We start from the raw sequence: 23,204 nt of genomic DNA on the forward strand, positions 1-23,204 counted from the left end.
CACACTCAAATCCTCAATTATTGGGGTATATTTATCAAAGAGTGAAGTTATAGATCACCACAGTCTGCTCATTTCTATAGCATTTTATAGGCACATTTATCAAAGGGTGAAAGTGAAAGTTCACAATTTGATAAATACACCTTTAAAAATCCCATAGAAATGAATGGAGGGAGGTGGTATTTCACGCTAGTGGACTGTGACATTCTCTAATGTCACTCTTTGATAAATATACCCCATTTTGTTATACTATACATCATACTAATTTCACTTGCTCTCACTAGTACATACTCTAACATTTCTCCTTGGCAAAACAAAAAATATCCTTTTTAAAGTTATGCTAATATGCATTTACATTTGTTTCTTTTACTTTTCTTGGGCATGAATATGAATATATGCATAGAACAAGACCTGACAGTTGTTTGAGGAGATGGGTGTCATAATGGGAGTCATAATTTAATTCACTTAATTTTGAAGAAATTGGTACAAAAGTTCTGTGCAGTAATACTGGCTGCATTTACGCAGTGGCCAGCAGGATTGCCTGGGGTTGGCTTGCTTTCATTAGGGTTGAGTTTATAAAGCTTCACTACTTGCTTGAATGGGATACATTTAACAGGGTTCCAATTCTTTTTTCTGGTAACTTCAGTGCTTGTAGCAAAATAACTGCCGACATGCCTCTAATACCACCACTCACCAAAAACGAATTCAAACTACAGAGAATCTTGGGCTTATGCAGGAAAAGTAACACCTGATCAAGTAATCTGTAGAAACTATATATATTTTTCATTTAAAACCAGACAGGAGACCTACAGACTGTTTGCTATGGTTTACTAGACCTAATACCAGCTGCATCATCCCCTCTGAATCTTATCTTGCATAGGGTTGTAACCATAGAAAGCACCGCAGCCAAATTAATATCTAGATATAATGCCCAACATTTATTAAGGGCTTTAGCTGTCCTTGAAATACACAGAGAAAAAAGGTACTGATCAGTACTGCTCATAGATGCTACTTTACAATTTTATGAGTAGAGGAAAAATGTTAAAGCTTTATTCTTGTATAATTTTTATTTATTTGACATGAAAAAAGCTAGCTCTAAATATACTGTATATCAATGGCAAGGTAATAACAGTGAAGAAATGATCTGTCATTGGTATGGATGCAAATGGCCCTAATAGCCTTCTTGCAAGCATGCAATTTAATAACATTTATTTGCTTTCTATCTGAGGAATAACATATTACCATATATTGCTCATGAAATATCCATATTTATTGAAATTCAAAAAACAGAAAGCATTATGGCTTTTGAAATAAATAATAATGCAAAAGACACCTGCAAATTAGTATTTTGGACCAATAAACGCTTTATTTGCCATGCTTTCAAAAATTATTATTTTCTCCAGTTATTTGACTTGGTGGTGGTTTATGCCATTCAAACGATGTATAAAATGAGGGTGGGATACTTAACATTGTACAAGTGAAGGACACTATCAGCAACACATTTTGTAACAATATTCAATTGGTCTAATCCAGGGCTGTCCAACTGGCGGACCGCGACCCTCCCTTCTTTGGCCCCCCAGATGCTGTGTCTGCTTACCATATGTAAAATTTAAAAGGTATCACTGTAGAGATAAACTGCACCCTGCATTGTTTAAACCTCAAATTCACACTGTAATCCCCTGTATCACACCTGTGATCCCCCTGTATTGTTCACACTTGTGACACCTCTATTGTTTATATCCTAAAGCCTGTACTGTTCACACCTGAGACCCAGACTGAAACTGCCCACATTGTTCATCTGTTCACACCTTATTCAAAATGCTAATGAGGCACCAGCACTGTGTCACTGTATGTAGTACATATTAGACTGATAGCTTTACTTGTCTCCTGCTCTGTTCTGTCTTCCCTCCCTGCAGGGCTGGAACTAGGGACAGGCAGAGTAGGCGGCCACCTAGGGCGCAGTCATGGACGGGGCACAATTTTAAGGGGAATTTAATTTCTTTCTTTTTTAAACCCTGATTTGCTAGGCCTTTAATAGTTTTTCAACTTTATAAACCACCTGTTCCAGACAGAATCACTCCCAGCTCCCTTTGGCAGCTGCTGGCACAGGTACATATTTGTGGGCAATATCTTGGCTGCTACTTGCACAGGTAAACAGATGATATGATGGATATTTGGCTGCTGCTGGCACAAGTACATATATGGAGGCAATAGTGTGTATTTTTTGTCTGATGCTGGCACAGGTACAGATTGGGGGCAATATAAGGGATTGGCTGCTGCTGGCTCAGGTACATGGGGCAATATGGGACTGCTGGAACAGGTACACAGATGTTTGAGGGCAATATGATGGATTTTTGGCTACTGCTGGAACAGATACAAATTGGGGCAATATGATGGATTCTTTTGTTTGCCTCTGGCATAGGTACAGATTGGGGGTAAAAATATGATGGATGTTTTGTCTTATGCTGGCACAGGTACAGATTGGGGCCTGGGGGCAATCTGAGGGATTGACTGCCATTGGTATAGGTACAAATGGAGGCAATATGATAGGTGCTGGCACAGGTACAGGGGGCTATATGACTGGTAAGGTGGGAAATGGTAATGCAGGACTGGGTGGGGGGGCACTTATTGAAGCCTTTGCCTAGGGTGCAAAAATACCTTGGCCTGGCCCTGCCTCCCTGTGTGTGCCATTCTCTGCTTGCCCAGTGCTGCTTGCCCTACCCTACCTGTGGGATGTAAGCCTGTTAGGGGTTTGTTAGCATTTGGAAATTGTTGTTAAGGGCCCCTAAGGTGTTTACTGTTGGGGGGTTGTTGTATTATCCACAGGGGAGGATGAGGCATATGGATTTAAGGGTGTGTTTTTAACATGACTTCAATTTTTCACATATGAGTGATGAGGGATTTCCCTGCAGTAAGCACCAACCATTTGGTTTTTTGGTGTGCTACCACCGTTAATGTGGATACGATCTTAAAAGTTCTTGTGGTAATATGGGTGTGGTTTACAGTGGGTGTGGTTTAAAAAGGGGAGTGGCCAACACTGACTTCCATTATCGGCCCTCCTCCACATAGGCCAGTAAAATTTTGGCCCTCGGTACCACAGAACTTGGACAGCACTGGTAATCTATTGGACCAAAGTTTTAGAATATTGCAGTTTGGGCATTTCAAAACTCATGCATTCACGCCTTCACTCACTCTGGACTTCAGTAGAATACTGGAGAAAGCTGAAGAGAAATGATCAAGCGGTGTGAAATGGCACTCACCAACCATGATGTGCTACTGTTGTGCACTTGAAAGCAACTTCAGTGTCACTCTGATATTGTTTCCAGTTGTTCTTCCTACCTTGATTTCATTGAATAGTCTGCCAATTGCATCTCTAGAATTTCTTGATTTGTATCCAGACCACCCACTAATTCAGCCTGCATGGTTTCTTACCTGACCCTTGCTCAGATTTACCCCAGAACTGCACTTCCAGGGAGCAGGCTTCTCCTGTTTCTAATTCACAGCACTCTGCTACTGCCTGATTCTCTTTGCTACAATTGTCTCATATCAGACATGTATCGCATTCTTCACTAATAGTAGCTGTAAAACAAGGACCTTTAATTAAATTAACCAGTTTCCCTGTCTTAAACCAAATGTCAGTTACAATAAAGTTCTCTACAAACAAAAGAAGGAATTAATATAAACGTATCCAGTAGCATTTCTAAAGTATCTTGGAATATAATTTTTTTTACTAAACATCCACCCCCTCTCCCATTATAAACAGGGCAGTATCTGTCTTTGAACAAACAAACCCCTCCCTTCCCTAAGATGCTGACTTTGAGCAGCTCATTTTCAGAGGGCTTTCCAGCAGACTGGTATTAGTTTTGTCAGCTTCTCCTCCACTCATGGGAACAGGAAGAGAAAGGCCGTCGCTTGTGAGAACCAGGAAGTGTCAGTAAATATTAAGGTAAAACTGTTTTTATCCTTCATTTAGCAACAAAAATTACAAAAAAATGTAGATACTGCTTAATTAAAACACTAGGCAAAAGGCAAGTTTAGCACAAACACTATTTATTGAGTGCATGTTAAAAAGGGCATATACTATCCCTTTAAAGTGTAAAAACTGTTTTACACATACAAAACATTATTGGGTGCATGACAGCCCTGGAGCTATAAGCACAGGAGCTGCATGACAAGGGATCTGAATGACCAGCAACCAAATTATACTGGTCTAGGTTAGAGATGGGTAGAATCACATGTAGCTGTGTTTAGGTGAGAAGGAATTAATTAAAGCAGGAGATGTTTGGGCCCAGGGGTGGTGACAGAGAGGGATGTGATGTCAGGGGAAGAAGCAGTTCACTTCCTTATCATCTGAGCAGGTAGAAACATCTCACCCACCCTCTCTGATTTTGCATATTTTGTGAAATGTCAGGAGTTTTCTTTTAATGTTATTTTTATCTATTAATAATGTAATATGGATGTTTTTCCTGAATGTGCTGTTACTTTGTAGTTCCTGTATCTTTATACAATTTAATTGTAAGAGCCTGGATTGTATTAAATTATGTTAAATAAATGATGTCAAATGCTTGATCCAGGAAATGTTTCTGATCGCCATTGGGGTCAAGAATGAATTGTTTTCCCTCTTGAAGCATTATTGGCACTGGCTTCAGGCTGGGTTTTTTGCCTTCCTCTGGATAAAAACAGTGCACATATGATATTATATTTTAAGTTTTATTTGTCACAGTAGCAGTAGGACGTTGCCAGAGTATTGCACAAGTAAGTTTAGAAGAGGGAGAAAGGAGTTTCTCTCCTGTGACTGCACGGTGGATTGATTGATACAGACGCTACAACTGCTTGTGCTTGGGGGCAGCCTGCTTAGATTTCCTAACATCAAGACACTGCATATGCAGGTCCAGCAACAGGACTGCTGAACTTCTTTCATGTTGGCAGCAGAGTATAGTAGCAATCTCTTGTTCAATTCTGGCTTTAGAATATTGCCTTGGGTTAAGCTGGCAAGGTCCTATGTATTTGATAAAATGTGAATAAATGTTGTGGCCATTTTACACCAATTTCTGTCTCCTGGTTTCATTAAGGTATATAATAATGGGGTTCAGTGGGATGGCTCAAGGCAATGGGTCAAATTGAGGAGTCCCCTTGTCAAGTCAATGTATATAAACAGTTGTTCCATAACAAAGCAACAGAGGTATCTTAGTGCTCCATGACGCCTAATCTCCTGCCTTAGAATAAATATCAGTGTTGGGTCCTCCAAATTTAATTGCAGTCAACTGTTAATATGATGCTTAGTTTGCCATTTGTTATGATTTGTGTGGTTTTTAACAGCTATCTGGTTGCTATAGTCCAATTTAACCTGGGAACCAAGCGGTGGTTTGAATGAGAGCTATCTGGTTGCTATAGTCCAATTTAACCTGGGAACCAAGCGGTGGTTTGAATGAGAGACTCGAAAATAAATAGAAGAATATCAAGAAAATCAATAAAAAGTATGATAATATAATAACAAACAAAATTCTAGCCTTACAGAGAAATAGTTTTCTTAGTTGCCAGCAACCCCAGAGTTCCCCTGTGTCAATGCACTCAATAATTCAAAACATATCAGGTGAGTGTTATGGCACTTGGTGCAAATACGAACAAATGTCAAGAGCATGTTTTGTTTTGGCTTAAAAACCTACAACAAAAAATTACATAAAAAAACGACATCAAAGTGATTATGTTCATTTTTATTGACTGTAATTTTGGGTACGTTTTGATAATCCCCAAAAGGTTACATTGTCATCTTATACTTAAGGATATTTTATTTGTATTTTAACATTAACGGCAAGACTCGGAAACTATTCATCACGGCAGGCATTAAGGACCGGACTGTTTGTAACCTATGTCCTCTGCCACTCCTTCGGTTTCACTAGTGTATGACCAATAAATTAATGGATGGTTAGTGGGCTAGATGGAAGACACCTATATGCCTGCCCCACCCATCCTTATGAATGTAGCACTGCCTAATGCAAGTATCAATTTGTTCATTGGTGCAACTGCAAAGACCTGCAGAAATTCAGGACCAAATGAAAGACACTGTGCAGTGCATAAAAACTTTGCACACTGCCTTCTGTTATGTCAATGACTCCTTAATTGTTTTGAAACCTTCTAGAAATACTTTTTGTTGTTATTTTTGTATTGGTGATATATCAAACTGACACACTGTTTGCATTGCTTGAATTATGCACCTTATTCATTTTGTAATTTCGACTTTGCTTGGTGCTTTTACACTTCCGTGCTTTGTTATACATTTTTTTTTAATATTGATGAACATTTTACATTGTTAATGCATCTTATCTTACTAATTGTAAGTGTTGATTTCTAAAAAGCTGGAATGAAATTTTTATAATTTTTCTCACATTATTCAAGTTGTATATTGTTATCAAGTTAATTGCACATATTATCATATAATAAGATTAGTGTAAAAAAAGTGCAATGTCCAAAACTGTCTCCAGTGAGAGGTTAACATGATTAGAACTTGTATGCCTCTCTAATAAGTAGACAAGCTGCTTGCTATTGATATCAGATAAATAACTAATTGCTAAAAGAGGTATTAAATAGCTGTCACGATGGGGCTTAGGATAACCATATATACCAATCAAATGTTTCATATAATGCTTAAAAAGCTATTGTTATTAATTGAACTGCATGCATTTAGTGGTTCACTGCTAAAAAAGAAACCCTAATGTAATTTATTAAGGCCCTGCTCTAAATTCTATAAGCCCTCTCTCACATTTGACAAGGTCATAATTATATTATATAGTTAGACTGGAATATGAATAAGCAAGGGCCTTAATAGAAAGATGAGTTATAAATAGCAATAACAATACATTTGTAGCCTTACAGAGCATTCGTTTTTAGATGGTGTCAGTGACCCCCATGTGAAAGAGTCAGAAGAAGAAGGCAAATAATTCAAAAGTTATAAAAAAATTTATTTTATAGGAAGATAAATTATATCATGCTTATGAGGAAGTGGTTTCGACCACAAAACACGTCAAGCGTGTATCTGTTTGTGCGTTCTATGATTTTCAATAATATTCAATAAAGTGCTGATTTTAGTTCTGTGAGTGCTCCGTGTTTAAGCAATGCAATTACAACAATATATTTTGTAAGTAAAAAGTCATTCAAAAAATTCAATATGAAAAAATGTTTCCACATTTGGTTTGGCAAATATTTTGCTGAGACAGATTCACTCATCGCTAGCTATAATAAAAATTGAGGAAAATCTTTTTGCTAGTACCCCAGGCAGCAAATTGCCTTCATTAATAATCTTTCTCTCTGTTTGCTAAAACAATTTTCTATCACATTGCCAAGTATTGGACCATGTATATTTTGCAATAAATATCAGCTGTGTTTTAAAAAAGAATGAGGCGCCAGTGTTAAATACCATAGCTAACCATTCTGTTTATCATGCAGGAAAGACACAGAGGCACACAAAGACACAAATGGCCATGGCAGAGTAACCTATAGCAACTATCCAATAATTAGCCTTGATTGATATGTTGCAGGCAGAATGAAAACAAACATCCGATTGGTTGCTATAAATATTTGTACTGGGGAAGATATGCACCGTGTTAATAAATGAATAGTATGTACTTTGTCACTGTGATAAAATCATTTAAATAGTGGATTTTTTTCATCATTCTGCTGTGTCATGCATGTAACAATTCGCAAGGACAATTCTTCTCTTATATTCCCTCTTAACAGTAAAGTTCTAAGATGTTGAAAGATTAAAGGAACATAGCGGCACAATTACAAATTACAACTTGTGTCTGCATTTATACAAAAATGACTGTTCATACTATAGCTACAGTATGTATACATTTCCAGATTGTATACACAATGTATGTAGCTGAATTGACAGCAGTTGTAGGGGCCTGTAGTTTGTACTGGAAACTGGTTTAAAAACAGGTTGGACAAAATTGTTAACTATTTATATTAATTTAATGCTATAAAGACCTAATCAACAACTAATCAATTTGTTTTACTATTCTGCTTAATTTGTAGGTTTTTGTCAGTTGTGCCTTGGATTTGACTAACCTGTAATAATTTCACCAGTCTTACCACTCTTATTAAGCATTTCAAGTATATCCCAAGTATTTTCTCAAGTAACCCAGGCAATTATCATTGCAAACAATTTCTAAATCATATACATAGGTCATTAGTGACTCTTTTGACATTGTATTAAGAGAAGTAATCCCAAAAAATATCATGTAGACATTTCCCAAGACAACTTTGGGGTTACTTTGTTATACCTCAAGATATGTTTTAGATACCCAAAGCAAAGGTTCAGGGGCAGTCAGTGTAATGCACCTCTGGTAAATTGCATAGTATTTTTTTCCTTGTGTCATTGCAAATTACAATGCACATTCATATTGATATTTAAAATTCAAATTAATGCTTCAGATTGTAGTTTCATCACGTCATTGTACTCATATAAATGATTTATAGATTACAGACCCTGTATGAAATTACACTATATGCTTCCACAATGAGTATAAAATAAAACAGTTATGAATAAATTACATTCAACTTGATCTCCCGGAAACATCCATTTTTAATGAGTCAATATATAGTTAGCAAAGACAGTGAATGATCTAATAGGAAATGTAATGAAAGTGCTGGCCTTTCAGTTTGTAATACTTCTTTCTATTTTTTTAAATTATTACAGTGGGTAATAAAGATACAGTAAACTTTCCTGTCCAATGAGCAAAGCATTAGCAAATAAGGGCCTGTTTTCTAGAACATCCTTTATAAGAAATGTGAATATCATTTAAATTATCCTGTAAAAAAAGAACATCAGCTCAATGTACATTGTGTTGGTTTTTCTATTCTTTTATTTAATTAAATGATTCCTAAAACTGTCTCAACACCTGACAGCACTCCTTAGTGAATTTCCCTTTGTGAATGTGGTTTAATACTGATATGTGCAAATCATTGTTTATTAATGTAAGACCGTCTCTTTCTGCCTACAAGAATAGTTAGGTATTTTATATATGCTGGGAAGTGTTTTAATTAGTTCAGGGATCTCTGAAATACCTATTATCTGATTCAAAATCATTTTAAATGTGCTCTATGATCAGCGCCGGATTTCTTTGTGGGCCGCCCCTAGGCCATGCGGTTCGACCAGGCGGCCGCACGGTCCTAGCGCCCGCCTACACATCCCCTTCCCAGAGCGCCCGCGAAAAAACGCCGGCGCAGCTGGTGTAATTGAATGGGGACGCACACGTCCCCATAATACGCCTGGGCGGCATGCCGCCCCTATTTTTTGCCGCCCTATGTGGCCTTGCTGCAAATCTGGGCCTGTCTATGATAAAACCAAATGTTTCTGATAAAGTGTATTTATAGCAGCACTTCTATCGGTGCCAAATTAGCCTTTGGCAAAGCTTGTGTGTAAACGAGTGAAACGCGCGTCAGGCGCTTAAATAACTTTTTAAAACTTTAGGCAGGGAGATAGACTTATTGTTTAAATTGCATGGTTAATGGTCGGAAAGGTGGAAGGTTTGGTTAAAATGGGTAGCTCATGCGCTAGTCGGTAGCATAACCGTTGCCCACCCAGACTTTGGAACTTCTCTCCTAGCACTGTTCACACTGCGTGGGTAGTTCCCGCAGTGTTAATTTAATTTTCCCTAACATCCACTAAGTAGCGTACACCTCAATCATTGTACGCATCGGTCCAGCTTGCTGAACGTAACAGTGAATTGAGATTACTGTGCTGCATAATGCACTAGGAGATTGGTGCGGGTGGAACCCGCTGTCTGTAATTCTGCAGCACAGCTCCGTGTTGGACACACCGAAGGCTAGCTGACGAGATTAGTTAACTTGCAGCACTTTAGGCGTTTGTATGATTAAGTCATTGTGACTCATGGTGGTATATCCAGTGAACTACATTTTCAGTAGAAACAAGTCACTGTAGTTAATTAATGGTTGCAGCCATTTTAAAGCACATTTAGGGAGCCATGTGTGTGTGCAAGTCATGGTGCTGAAATTCAGGCACATTAATGATAAAATCAGAGGTGGTGAGGAACCAGCACTGCTGGGACGCTAGAACACATCGTAAACAGAGGTGTGTGAGTACTGATTCTTGGATCCACCAAATACAAGGCTAATATCCACAGTGTCATCACGGTTGATTCCACCTTGCATATGCCTATGGGGTGCCGTTTGTCCCAAATACATTCTGTATACAAAACTATCCCTAATACACAGAATTAATGTCTCTCATGGTATATAAGTATTTGTGACCATACACAGATAAAACAATATACAAAAGACTTATTTCTATTAAAGAATGAAAACAAAATCTGGTTAGTGCACAAACGGATGTCATTATATCACAAACTCCATTCTGTACATTTTAACAAGCAATCTGTCTCACAAATGTATAACCTCCATGTAATGGACACGCTTGTGCAAAGTTTCTTACAGAATATATAATGTAAAAAAAAAAGAAGGACATAATATATAATAGTGTAACTAACAAGTGCATGTCAAGCTAGATTTAAATGACAAAATAGATATTTGTGACAGAAAGCAAGATTTTATAGTACAGGATTCATTCTTTCCACAAAATGAAAGTTTTGTTTCACAAAACAGATAAAATAACCATTCTGTGAAGCAACACTGTCAGTCACATTCCAGAACCAATAGAACAAAGCTTATTGCCATATAACAAACAAGATGAGAAGTTGCCAGCTCTGCTCCACATGGCTGCATCATCCCTAAGGCTTAGTATCTGGCCTGCTATAGAGGGCGCCCTCTAATATCCTCTCTGCTGCATAGTAATAAACATGAACAAACATTTCCTAAAAGGGCTGCTGTTAAACACTACAGGTTCATAATTGGAAGTTTTTACAAATGGCTGAGAAATATAATGATGCACTTATAATGATTGTAGAGAAAGAAAAGTATGCAAAACATAAATATAATCATTTTAGGTGATATGGTTATTGTTATTATAGTAACCTGCTTGTGTGGCCATTTTGATTAAGAGCATTCCTGCTGTTTTGCCATATCCTTCATTCATTCCTGTTTCCCTCTTCCTGTCTAAGCTGAGAGCAATAATGGGACAGGCCACACCTACCTGCCATGTTGTAATAAATGTACCAGAAGCAGGGGTGTAAGTACATAGGAAGCAGACCCTGCGGCTGCAGGGGGGCGACCAGGAGGTATAGGGGCCCCATGAGGCCCTAATTCATATACAGTTTCAATAAATATTGGTAAAACAATCAACCTCTAAACATTTTGGGGGCCTGAAAAATAATTTGCTGCGGGGCCCAGTAATATCTAGTTACATCATTGAGTCCAGAACTTACTGTGCTTGTCTGGCTGCTTTGCCTGAACTAAAACAGCACAATCATTTAATCCACTACCAGCAGTTTATCGCACATTACACAGCAGTCTAACCTATCATTATAATAGGTCTAATATCCCTTCAATGATGTCTGACAAACTGTCAGTTATAAATTTTGTATAGCCACATATACCAGATTATATACCAATCCATTAAACCATATTTTGTCACTATGGCAGCTTTGTCAATAGCAGTGTAACAGTTTGTGAATGAGCAGAGACTACCCATACGGATTAATCTGGCATATGTGGCTCAGTAAAACAGCTGAATGACCCACTGGCGGATGGAGTTCAGCAGCACAGTCTTGTTGAAAAATTCTGAACTCACTCTAAGGAAAATACTATTTTTCTAATTATATTATTGTATGACATGCACCTGGATTGCTGCTGGGCAAGGAAGTGCACAGTTCAGATTTGACAGTATTACTTCTACAATGTCCCTCTTTAGCGATTGGCAAATTTGTGCCACGAAATTCACAAAGCTGCGAAAAATGCAGGAAACGCAATGGGTGTCAAAATACTTTTGATGCGTGTCACTTTTGACACGAGCTACAATTTTTATACGTGCAACTATTTGGTCCAAATTCATTAAAGTCAATTGGCATCTGAATAATTATGACACACAAAAAAATTTAAGGATTTTTTGCCGACGAATTAATTAGATTGCAGCAAAATGTGGTAATTCGCACAAAATTCGTGTCTGGCGAATTTATTCGGCCATCGCTATCCCTAATCACCAAGGTTACACATTGTACTACATAGACTTTAGGGGTTATTAATGATTACAGTTGGCATGTTTTTTAACCACAATGCAGAATGCAGGTGAGGTGCTGGACACAATTGCATCCAATGCATTACAATTTGCACAATTATATTTATGCTCTGACAGTAATCCCAATTGCTCTTTTCTAATTCTGGGTGTCGTCATTACTGATGAGACATGCGGTTGACATGTGCGCAGTTGTGCTCTCTGCACTATTGTTGTGCACCCCCTCGACCCGCTCTGATGTGAAAGGCAGTGCCGGGCCAAGTCAGCTGGGCACCCTAAGCATCCCAGCCTACAACTAACATGCGTGCAGGTGAACAATTGTGTGCACCCAAACACTCGCATACGAATGCACAGACCAGCGCACGCACAGATGATGCATACATACGCATGCATAGAGGAGTGTGAGCACCCACGGTGCTGAGATTGCTCGCGCAGCTTGTTGCTTCTATATAAATAAATAAATTAATTAATTAATTATGATCCGCTAAAATTGCCCCTGGCTAAATGACCCCTTTTGTTTACACACAGTACTCAGGAGTGGCTGCTCATATACCCTACACATCATACTATACAGAATATGTGTGCACGTGATCAGTCCCACATCTCTGGCTAAACCTATTATGTAGTAGTTGAACTATAGCTAAGCACATTATTAAGAGACTGCTAGAAGCTAACTGGTGCAAGATTACAGCTAGGAGGAGACATTGGAGCCTAACAATCATGTACAAAACTTATAACTGACAGAGTTTGTCAGACATCATTGAAGGGATATTAGACCTATTTTAATGATGGGTTAGGCTGCAAGATAATGTGTGATAAACTGGCTGGTCGTGGATTAAATGATTCTGCTGTGTTAGTTCAAGCAAAGCAGCCAGACAAACACAGTAACTTCTGGACTAAGTGATGTAACTAAATATTACTGGGCCCCGCAGCAAATTATTTTTCAGGCACCCAAAATGTTTAGAGGTTGACTTGTTTTACCAATATTTATTGAAACTGTATATGAATTAGGGCCTCATGGGGCCCCTATACCTCTTGCCCCCCCCTGTAGCTGCAGGGTCTGCTTCCTCTGTAGTTACACCCCTGCTTCTGCTACATTTATTACAACATGGCAGGTAGGTGTGGCTTGTCCCATTATTGCTCTCAGTTTAGACAGGAAGAGGAACAGGAATGAATCATTAGACAATGGGAAAACAGCAGGAATGCCCTTAATCAAAATGGCCAAACAAGCAGGTTACTACAATAAGAATAACCATAACAAACAAGGGAAAGTTGTGCTCACCACTATTTTTTAAAACCATTAGGCGGGGCTGCAATGAGGGTGTGACCACAAAATACATATAGTCAACTACAAGAGGTCCTCTGCACTCAACCCATTATCAATATATTTAAGACAGAGACATTTTGTGCATACTGCTACTAAAAAATGCCTTACCCTTTAAACAACACTGGTGTCTAATAAAAGGGCAGCCAAGTTTGGGAGTTTTACTTTGAAAGCAGCTAGTAAGTTGCAGGTAAAACTTAGTCCCTTTGTAAAATGTATAATTAAGCAATTGAATTCTTAATGAATCAGATGAAAATTAAGCGTAGGACTGGCCAGATATGGGATGACTTTGACGTAGTTGGCCAGCTTAAATATATTGCAATATATGGACAAACAATCCCTGTGTTGTTTAAAGGGTAAGGCATTTTTTAATAGCAGTATGCACAAAATGTCTCTGTCTTAAATATATTGATAATGGGTTGAGTGCAGAGGACCTCTTGTAGTTGACTATATGTATTTTGTGGTCACACCCTCATTGCACCCCCGCCTAATGGTTTTAAAAAATAGTGGTGAGCACAACTTTCCCTTGTTTGTTATAGTTATACGGGAGCAGTGACCAGCTCCATGTTGTAGCTCCCACCCCTCCCAGCTATAGTCAGGTGATCCCACTGGTGTCTAATAAAAGGGCAGCCAAGTTTGGGAGTTTTACTTTGAAAGCAGCTAGTAAGTTGCAGGTAAAACTTAGTCCCTTTGTAAAATGTATAATTAAGCAATTGAATTTTTAATGAATCAGATGAAAATTAAGCGTAGGACTGGCCAGATATGGGATGACTTTGACGTAGTTGGCCATCTTAAATATATTGCAATATATGGACAAACAATCCCTGTGTTGTTTAAAGGGTAAGGCATTTTTTAGTAGCAGTATGCACAAAATGTCTCTGTCTTAAATATATTGATAATGGGTTGAGTGCAGAGGACCTCTTGTAGTTGACAATAAGAATAACCATATCACCTAAAATGATCATATTTATGTTTTGCATACTTTTCTTTCTCTACAATCATTATAAGTGCATCATTATATTTCTCAGCCATTTGTAAAAACTTCCAATTATGAAACTGTGTGTTTAACAGCAGCCCTTTTAGGAAATGTTTGTTCATGTTTATTACTATGCAGCAGAGAGGACATTAGAGGGCGCCCTCTATAGCAGGCCAGATAGTAAGGGGCAAATTCACTAAGGCGCGAAGCGCCGAATGCTAGCGTTAATTCGCTAGCGTTTGGCATTTTCACTACTGTGCAAATTCACTAACTAATGCTGGCGTAGTTTCGCTAGTGTTACTTCGCAACCTTACGCCAGGCGAATCTTCGCTAGCGACGAAACTACGCAAATTCACTAACTTCCGCAATGTAGCGAACGCTACCTTTTACGCTAGACTTCCTTCGCCACCTCAGACCTGGCGAAGCGCAATTGAGTAGATAGGGATTGTTTCAAAAAAGTCCAAATTTTTTCTAAGTCCCAAAAAACGCTGGCGTGTTTTCTACATGATGGCTGATAGGCTGAAAAAGATCGAATTTTTTTTGGGGCTCCCCTTCCTCCCCCCTACATTTCCTGACTCATGGCAACTTACCTAGACAGTGGGCACATGTGTAGGGCAAAATAAAAATTTTATTTGCAGATTTGAAGGTTTTCTAGGGATTTGTAGTGCAGATACGTGTTCGTCCATTGAAATTTGAATTTCGCGCCGTATGCAAATTAGCCTTCGCTAGCGAAACAATGCTAGCGCAACTCCGCAACCTTACGCTACCCCTGTGCGCAACTTCAGATTTTAGTGAATTTGAGAAGCGCTGGCGAAACTACGCCTGGCGAAGTGCGGCGAAGTTGCGCCTGGCGCAACTTTGCATCTTAGTGAATTTGCCCCTAAGCCTTAGGGATGATGCAGCCATGTGGAGCAGAGATGGCAACTTCTCATCTTGTTTGTTATATGGCAATAAGCTTTGTTCTTATTGGTTCAGGAATGTGACTGACAGTGTTGCTTCACAGAATGGTTATTTTATCTGTTTTGTGAAACAAAACTTTCATTTTGTGGAAAGAATGAATCCTGTACTATAAAATCTTGCTTTCAGTCACAAATATCTATTTTGTCATTTAAATCTAGCTTGACATGCACTAGTTAGTTACACTATTATATATTATTTCCAACTTTTTTTTTACATACACATTCTGTAAGTAACTTTGCACATAAGTGCATCCGTTACATGGAGGTTATACATTTGTGCGACAGATTGCTTGTTAAAATGTACAGAATGGAGTTTGTGATATAATGACATCCGTTTGTGCACTAACCAGATTTTTTCATTCTTTTATAGAAATAAGTCTTTTGTATATTTTTTTATTTGTGTATGGTCACAAATACTTATATACCATGAGAGACATTAATTCTGTGTATTAGGGATAGTTTTGTATACAGAATGTATTTGGGTCAAACGGCACCCCAAATATGCCTACATCGCCATTACTGCATAACATAACCACAATTTATTTAATGAGAGAACAAGTTGTATCTCTTGAGATTATTAATCTAGATACAATCTAACTCTGTGTACTCCGTCCATGAGCTGATGACCTTGAGTTGAGACAGTTCTTCCCTCCTAATCTTCTTTTAAATTTATCACAGTTTTGGCATTTATTTTTAGTATTTTAAATAAAGGTTAAGTTTTACCTTATTTCTAAAATGTGAACTTAGAACCATTTAGTGGGATGGTGCAAATTTATGGGACATACTTTCTCTTCTTTGACTTACTTACCTCTGATTATCCTTGACCCTGAACACCACTAACTTGTTTTTATATCTTAAACCAATGGAAGGTGCTACCTACCACTCTATTGTCTTACAAACTGAATTTGCATTTTACCTAAAATAAAAAAAAACAAATTCGATAAATGTTAAAGTTTCCTAAACCCCTTTTATGATATTGTGGGCCAGGTCTACCGTTGATCATTATTGATTGATAATTTGTGATCCATCAATAACAAGCAATGGTATAGGTAAGGGACCTATTATTCAGAATGCATGGGACCTGGGGTTTTCTGGATAACAGATCTTTCTGTAATTTGGATCTTCATACTTTAAACCTATTAGAAAATCATGTAAACATTAACCAGACGCAATAAGCTGTGTTTACTTCCATTAATTATTAATTATATCTTAGTTGGATCAAGTACAAGGTACTGTTTTATTATTACAGAGAAAGAGGAAATCATTTTTAAAATTTTGGATTATATAAATAAAATGAAGTCTATGTGAGACAGCCTTTCCGTAATTCTGAGCTTTCTGGATAACGGATCCCCTACAGCTGATCCATAGTAAATCACATGATCAATTCATAATACATCAATAAATGTTAAAGATTAACAACAAAAATATGGTGCCAATATAATGCTGCTACAAGGGACCCATCTTCAGGGAAGCAGGACCCTTGCACTTAAATGTCCATAGGTGGTACAATTCTATCAGGCCACATATTTCATGTTTGTTTGGTTAATTGGCAACACCATTTAACTGGAATCACTTAATTTTAATGTCATGGTCAGATCCATTTTATACATGGTTATGTCAAAGAACAGGAAATAATTATTACAAATATTTATAACTTCCCACCATACCAAGATGATATAATTCCTATCACAGTACATTCTCTCAGCAGTGGCAATGATAGACTTTACAGGAACCCAAAGATAATTCAATCCTCCCATCAATTGAAATCACTGATATTGTCAGGAGATTTGGTAGAGGCTTGGTGACACCTTCAACATACAGTGTGACAGTATTCATGCACTGGCTTCCATTCTAGCCTGCATATCCCAGGTATCCAAGGAAAGAAAGAGTCAGTTTATCATACTACCTCTGACTGAAACTGTGCATAAGGCCTACACAGATAGTGATCTCTCCCTTGTTGAAATATAGGAGGCAACTCCTTCAGATCAGCAGGGTAGCTAATGGACTTCCTATACAACTTGTTTACATTTAGCCCTTTGGAGCAGCAATCTTTTAGTATACAAATATTCAGGGCTGGCTGTATACATCTACATGCTATATATTTGCATACAGCTATATAGCACATAGACATACAGTAGGCAGGTGACACCCTGGCATATTTGGGGACTGGAGGCATTCCCTTGTGGGATTTATGAAACTCAAAGAGAAATGTGTTCATGTCTGGACTGCTAACTAAACTAATTGCTAATTGAGGAAAGCCATTTGATGGCCCTATAATGAAGGATCCATCAAAAATTGTAAAATGTCAGTTTTCTACAAATGCATAATGAACCATAGGGTTTGTTTAAAGCACAAATGCTTTAAATGAACAAAGTACACTTTTGGGCACAAGACATTATTGTTTTTTACCCACAATACAGGATTTTTCCAATAATTCCAGCATAATGTCAGGAATCACAAGGAATCGAACCTTTCCCTTTGTATTTGGATGTCCCTGCACTATACTGGCGAGCCACTGTGCACCCTTAGTGCTTATGCTGGACAGATTTTCAATAATGTTTCTTGCAACTGTAGGGATGTGTAAATAGCCACCCCTAGTATTATTGTCAGGCAGTTCCTCCATGATATGGACACCTAAATTGGGTCCTAAAATACAGTTGGGAGGGGCACTTTTTGGCTCTTCTGCTCTGAAGCCAGGCTTTCAGTGTCCATTTTGTGCTGGCTCTAGCCTGAGCTAACAGGCTGAGTCTGTGTGGAATCTGAGTATTTTAGGAATAGTAAGAATAGGCTACTCACATTTATAGATCACTCTAGGAGTGATAGTCAGTCAGTTTATTTAGCTGAGCAGTCTGAGGCTCCTACGAGGATTGTAGTGGGATTAAGATCCCAGGGTACTCATTGCCCAGAAGTAGGGACTAAGTGTACAGACCTAGGGTAGATAGATTCCCCTCAGGTTCCACTTAGGGAAAAGGCTGAAAACTGGTTGTACCTCCTCAAAGCTGCATGTATTGTTCCTATCTCTGAGGAGAATCATACTGACCAAAGGTGTTGTGAGTACTGCCTATTCAATGTACTGTATGAACCTGCATTGCTCTGATTTATGTACACTCCACTGAGGATTGTATTCTGTGCTCAATAAATCTGTTATTTGGTTAAGTTATAAGAACCACTGGCGCCCAATTCTTTGCACCTTGATTACAGTTACAGTTGCACTACACCCTGCTTCCACCTCGATGCGAAGGCTCACTCCCTAGGTTTAAGGTCTCATCCGGAGCAAAATGTACTAGGAGTGAAGCCCATAGTAGAGTTAGGTGCACTCAATTTACTATAGCGCTACATTTTGGCGCCCAACGTGGGGCCCGAGAAGGGTTAAACTGTAACACCGCACTGCAGCCTAGTGAGACAGGCGCTGCAGGTGCGGACGCAATAGGAAAAAGGGAGATACTGGCAGGACCTTTCTGTGGTTCTTAAGGCCTGCGCAGATCTCAGGAACATGAGTGAATTAAACAACATGGCGATAATTCGGCCCCAAGAGGTGAGCAGTTGGGCTGCCGAGATGGGTGCCGACAGTATGTGTGTTTTTGCTGTGGACGGCATAGCCCAGCTGTCACATTGGACAGCCTTCAGCTCGCAATAGAGGGGGAATCGAGGCTGAAGGGCAGCCAGATACTGGCTGAAGCTCGTTCGGAGTACCCGAACGTCGGCGAGTGTTATATAATGCGCCGAGGAGATTTAGTGATGGAGAGGGCCGTATTTTCTACTCCCTGGTGGCTCACTTCCTGTGGGGTGCCCTATAATATACCCCGGGCCTGCGGTTTCCACTTGGACAAAGGAAAGGGTAAAGGATGAACCGTGGCCTCAGTTCCGGTAGCGAGTGGCCATGATCCCCCGGAACTTTCAAGGAAAGGGACTCCGTTCCTCACTATATCCCGAGAACCCTTATGGTTGCTGGAACCAAGTACCCAAAGTTGAAAGTTTTCTCGGGCCTGGTTCCCGTACCGGAGGGCGAACAAGAGTTTGAGGAGTGGCAAGAAACTGCAGCTCAGATGCTGGAGGAGTGCCCTTGCCCCGAGTTTGATAAGCGGATTCGTCTGACGGAAAACTGCGCCCTCCAGCCAGTAGAATTGTTCAGATGTTCCGTAAGGCCCATGTTAAATGCCTCTTCTGCAGACTGTCTCAAGCACTAGAGGATGTGTATGGGCCTTGTGATAACCCCCATACCTGGCTTCACACGTTTCAAAGCATGAGACAAGGGGCGACGGAGACCGTGTCCCATTATATAGCCCGGTTGGAGAGCACTTTGTGTAAGCTGGTGCGAAAGAACATTATTCTTATTGAAGAGGTGGATGAAAAGCGGCGAAGCCAACTTCTCTGTGGAATGCTGGGGGACAATCGGTGGCTACCGAGATACGGTTAAGTACCGGCACGCTCTCCACCACCGCTAGGAGAACTTATGCTTTATGTGAAAGAGCTGGAGGCCGAGCTTCGGTATGCTGCTGGGATTATCCTATTCCGGAAACTCCTTTAACTCCCCGTCGGATAACAAGGGGGCTATGAGAAAGAAAGAGGACACTCCAGGGCACTACCGTAAGTTTTCATCTCCAAAGCCTCGGAATACTTCAGAGCAACCGGAATGTTTTCGCTGTGGGCACTCTCGGGCACCGGAGTGCATCAATGTCAGATGCCAGCTGATTGTGAGCGTTTGCAAAGCAAAGCAGGCCAGTTACAGAAGAAACGTAAGGTTTCCCGCAGTAGCCGAAATCTTTATGCTTGCCAGGATGGACGTCGCTGTACTTTTGACCTGTTGGTAAACGGTGTTCCAGCCACAGCGTTATTCGATACTGGCTCCCAGCTGACCATTATCCATCGCCCTTTTATGAGGAATTTCTCAGTCATATACCGCTGCAGCCGGTAGGAACTGTGCCGGGTGTTTGGAGTGGGCGCAGGACCTACTTATATGGATGGCTGTGTCGAAGTAACAATTGCATATTCCGGGTGTCGTGGGGGAATCGAGATCCTCCTCTCTCCGTGGTTGCTTATGTGTGTCCCCCGCGCTGGAGGGAGAAGACTACTCCTGTGATTGTGGGCTCTAATGTGAAAGCCGTAGAGGAGGCCTTCCTGATGTTTCTTCAAACCCATGCAGGTACTCCGCTCACTACATTGCCTGTGGCCCCACCACTGCAGAAGATCTGTCAGACTTTTGCTCCTGAGCTACCTGGGGTTGTGTAGGAAATCCTTGGCACCCTGTAGAGATTCCACCAGGGGAGTCCACAGTCTCAGGGTTTATGTGGAGATAGTACCTGCTATAAGGGGCAGTTTCTTTCTGCTGGAAACAAATCCTGCTGAAGCAGTTCTAAATGGATGGGAGATAGTTCCTGAAAGAAAGGACTATCGTTCTAAGTGTCCACGAACTGATGTGGTGACTGTCAAGAATATTACTTCCCATCCGGTAGTGATACCCGCCTGGCGCACGGTAGCTCATTGCTATCCGGTGGAGTGTATAGACTCTTGCTCTGTCAGTATGGGATCCTCCACGCCTAAATTAGCCTTCCACCTAGATGAATCGGATGACCCGCTCGAGCACCGTCAAGAGTTAGAGAAACGCCTAGCCTTGTACAGTGATGTATTCTCAGTGGACGATATGGACGTCGGTTGTGCTAGGCATGCCGAACATCGAATAAGGTTGAGTGATGACACCCCATTTCGAGAGAGGTCTCGGAGAATACCTCCCAGGGATTTGGAGGATGTTCGAGGTTATTTGAAAGAACTGCAGGATCAAAAGATAATTGTGGAATCTCGAAGTCCGTATGCCTCACCTATTGTCATAGTGCGGAAGAAAAATGGTAGTGTCCGTCTGTGTGTGGACTATCGAACCCTAAACCGACGAACCATCCTGATCAGTATACACTACCACGTATTGATGAGGCGCTCGATGCCTTGCATGGAAGTGCTTGGTTCTCTGTGATGGATTTACGGTCAGGGTATTATCAAATTCCCATGAATGCTGAAGATCAAGAAAAGACTGCTTTCATCTGCCCTTTGGGTTTTACCAATTCACTCGCATGCCTCAGGGCATAAGTGGAGCCCCTGCCACGTTTCAGCGTCTCATGGAGAAGGTACTGGGAGATTTGACCCCCAGACATTGCATAGTGTACCTAGATGATATTATAGTCTTTGGATCTACACTGGAGGAACATGATATCAGATTGTTCAATGTGTTGGAGCGCCTTCGACAGGAAGGTTTGAAACTCTCCCTTGATAAGTGTAAGTTTGCCCGGCAGTCTGTGCGGTTTGTAGGACACATTGTGTCTGCGGATGGAATTGCCACTGATCCTGAGAAGGTAGCAGCTGTCTTAAATTGGCCTCGACCCACAAATCTAACGGAACTGAGGTCGTTTCTGGGATTTTGTGGGTATTATCGGCGATTCGTGGAGGGGTATTCTAAGATTGCTTATCCTTTGAATGGGATGTTACAAGGCAGTGATACCAAGGAACGGTCTCTTACTCCAAGTCTTTTCAAAGATAAGTGTCTTCAGCTTGTGAGGAGGCTTTCAGGACTCTAAAAAGAGACTACAGAGGCTCCTGTACTTGCATATGCTGACCCCAGAAGCCCTATGTTCTGCATGTAGATGCCAGTTATGAGGGTCTAGGAGGCATTCTTCACCAGGAATATCCAGAGGATTGAAGCCAATAGCATATGTCAGCCGGAGTATCAGCCCCACTGAAAGAAATTACCCTGTTCATAAGTTGGAATTTTTGGCTCTAAAGTGGGCTGTAACTGAGAAATTGCATGACTATCTCTATGGAGCCAAATTCGAGGTGAGAACTGATAACAATCCGTTAACATACATTCTAACCACTGCCAAATTGGATGCTGCAGGGCATCGATGGTTGGCGGCTCTGACCAATTATCAGTTTTCATTAAAGTATAAGCCAGGGCCAAAGAATGTGGGTGCAGATGCCCTTTCCCGTCGTCCTGGCCTACCTCCTCAACCAGAAGAGGATAACTGGGAAGAAATCCCAAAGTTGGCTGTAGCCGCTCACTGTGCCACCGCTGCTGTACAGGGCAACACATAGCTTTCTCTGAGTTGAGAGTGGTGGACTCTCTTGGAGGAGGAGAAGATAGTGTTCCTGCTATGTATAGTTACCCAACTGCCTTAGGGGTGCACGATTCTCTTCGACTGGGGAGGAAAGATATGATTCAACTACAAAGAGAGACCCTGTGATTCGGCATGTGAGAGAATCTGTTATCAGGAAAGACTCTGAGTATATGAGGAGAGAGATACCAAAGGAGAGTAGTTCCTTCATGAGAGAATGGGATAAGCTGAGAATTATATTGATGGTCTCCTCTATAGAGTGCAGTTATATCATGACCACCCTGGTAGGAGACAACTGGTGCTTCCTCAAAGTTATAGAAGAATTGCTTTGAGAAGTCTACATGATCAGCATGGGCATCTAGGTGTTGAAAAAACTTATGGCCTAGTGCAAGACCGTTTTTTTTTGGCCTAAAATGAGGGATGCCGTTACAGAGTATTGTCGAAGATGTGTTCCTTGTTTGCAGAGAAAAACATTGCCTACTCGGGCTGCACCCATGGAGCATTTAAAGAGTGTTGGTCCTTTGGATTTGGTCTGCATGGACTTTTTGTGTATCGACAATGATACCAGTGGGACCGGTAATGTATTGGTTGTAACTGATCATTACACTCGTTACGCTCAGGCTTACCCTACTAAAGACCAAAAAAGCTGCCACAGTGGCTAAGACTTTGTGGGAGAAATTCTTTGTTCATTATGGACTGCCAA

This window comes from Xenopus laevis, chromosome 6L, assembly GCF_017654675.1.
Source record: "Xenopus laevis strain J_2021 chromosome 6L, Xenopus_laevis_v10.1, whole genome shotgun sequence".
Taxonomy (NCBI): Eukaryota; Metazoa; Chordata; class Amphibia; order Anura; family Pipidae; genus Xenopus; species Xenopus laevis.